General features: G+C 34.6%; 1 long non-coding RNA gene across 1 annotated transcript; it reads right to left on the reverse strand.

Moving 5' to 3' along the window:
* Positions 1 to 569: 569 nt before the first annotated feature.
* LOC126890381 (uncharacterized) lies at positions 570 to 1,896 on the reverse strand. Its single transcript, XR_007700303.1, has 2 exons — positions 1,546 to 1,896; positions 570 to 1,390 (listed from the first exon to the last, which is right to left on the reverse strand). It is a non-coding gene; the product is annotated as an uncharacterized LOC126890381 (long non-coding RNA).
* Positions 1,897 to 2,552: the final 656 nt, after the last annotated feature.

Here is a 2,552-nt window from a genome sequence, read left to right on the forward strand (position 1 = left end):
AATGTACATCATAAATAAATTTTCATATTATTAGTCTCTACAATCGTACTTAACCATATACAAATATGTGGTGGATTTGACAAATATTCAAAATATCACGATAAAAACTGACTTCAAAAAAGTACTAAGAGGCAAAAAAGTTTTAAAAACATTGTGTTTAATAGTACCACGATAATAATTCAATTGTAACTTACACAAAAGTTTGGGGGGGGGGGTTTAAACGAACAAAACCCCCATAAAATTTGTATGGGGTGTCGGGTGTCCAAATTTCACTATACAGTGGAACCTCGATTATCTGTCTATTAACTGTTAACCATTTTGTAAGAGAGACTAAAAACTTTTTTTACAGTCACCTCCTGTTTTCATATGATATTTTTTGACATGTTTTGTAGTAAATTCAATTATCTATTTACTACAAAACATGTCAAAATTTACATGTGAAAACAGATGACCCTAAAAATGGTTTTTCGTCTCCTACAAAATTCATGAAAAAGCAGATAGGAGGTATTGTCACATCACCGACGATATACCAGAAGTATATGTGGCCATACCAAATAATACATCCTTGATAAATATAAACATTTTTATTGCACAAAATATATATATTTCTATATATATATTTTTTTCCATAATCATCACTACGATGATGATTCATTTGTATTTAATTGTACATTGCAATTCTCTGATGTTTGGGAAAAAGGGCTTAAGTCAGAATTGCACATCGATAATGTTTTGATGATTTCTGGACCAGAAAAATCGGCTCTTTTTATTGGTACATACAGTTTAAGTCTGCAACACTTTTTTTATGGTCCAGAAATCATCAAAACATTATTGATGTGCAATTCTGACTTCAGCCCTTTTTGCCAAACATCAGAGAATTACAATCTGGTCATAACTGACCAATGAGCAATTTTAATTTAACCTAAATTACTACTGTTCCTTAAAATGAAGAGCTTACCCTATAGCGTCTCTTATCTAATCTAACAAGATCGTGCACTATTCTAACATACACAGGCACACAAGCACTACGCTCTGCTTTTCACTATCACCTATCACTCAAACTAGTTCAAAAGGCTTTGTCCTCTTCAATCTTCTAGTTTGTCCAGTAGTAGATATCGAGGAGCTGGATTTCCTCAATATTCTCATACTTATGAAGTTGTTGTTGCTCATGACCTCCTGCTATCTTCTTGATGACTATATTATCCAGGTTCCATTCCTAGGTCTTGATATTTGTTTATAAAGTAATATCTTATTATGCATCGACAATGTGGAGTTTCTTCCAACTAGTCAATACACTTTTTATAGGTATCTTTCTTTTGCCTTTCATAGCCACAACAAGGCTATAATACGTTTCCTTCCTGGTTTTTTTGTAGACCACTTTCAGCTGATTCTAAAAAATTAAAATGAATGGTAATTTTTCTATTCTTTACAATTAAAAATCAAAAGAAATAGGAAATAGGTACTACTATTTACAGGTAATAATATGCATAAATAATTCGTTTCCTAAAGAATACAGAAAATTGAAAACGTTTTTATAATACTTACATAATGTTTAAACAAAAGAGACCCAGCCAGAGCAAAACTAACAGACAGAACTGCAAAAAAGCCACTAATTTCCATTTTCCCACCCCCTTATCTTATATGCATTTTTCAATCAAAATTTTTAGGTTGTCATGAACATGAAAGACTCAACCTCAACAAATAATAATAAACAAAAAGCTCTACAGCTCTACTTCCACTTCCCGCCAAATGGACACAGGTTGGTGACACTGAATTCACGCCAAATAAATGAAAAAATAGAACAATTTTCTTTTTCGTCAATTTCTTCACGTGAAGTTTATAACGAACAAACTTAGATGTCAAAGTGTGCTTTTACACGTCAAATTTGGCCTTGAATAACTTGGTCAATTTCTTGTCCAATTTAAATTGTTGTGTTGATGTAAAGTGGACTTAAAGTCCACTTTACATCAACAATAAATTGGACAAGAAATTGACCAAGTTATTCAAGGCCAAATTTGACGTGTAAAAGCACACTTTGACATCTAAGTTTGTTCGTTATAAACTTCACGTGAAGAAATTGACGAAAAAGAAAATTGTTCTATTTTTTCATTTATTTGGCGTGAATTCAGTGTCACCAACCTGTGTCCATTTGGCGGGAAGTGGAAGTAGAGCTGTAGAGCTTTTTGTTTATTATTATTTGTTGAGGTTGAGTCTTTCATGTTCATGACAACCTAAAAATTTTGATTGAAAAATGCATTCTCTCAGCGGCTGGCTTCCAGCGGTGACGTCTGACAGCTACTGCTGGCTCAGCTGTCCAGCCGCTGTGGTCGTCCGAACGACCAATGGGTGCGTTCGGACGACCACAGCGGCTGGACAGCTGAGCCAGCAGTAGCTGTCAGACGTCACCGCTGGAAGCCAGCCGCTGAGAGATTTACTAAGCTTTCCCTATCACGGCTGGATGCTTAGAATATAAAATAAATCAGGAAGGAGTACAATGCGAAATGACTACGAGCCAGGAAGGAGGTTGCAAATAGCGATCAGCTGTCAGATTT

This window comes from Diabrotica virgifera, chromosome 8 (assembly GCF_917563875.1).
Source record: "Diabrotica virgifera virgifera chromosome 8, PGI_DIABVI_V3a".
NCBI lineage: Eukaryota > Metazoa > Arthropoda > Insecta > Coleoptera > Chrysomelidae > Diabrotica > Diabrotica virgifera.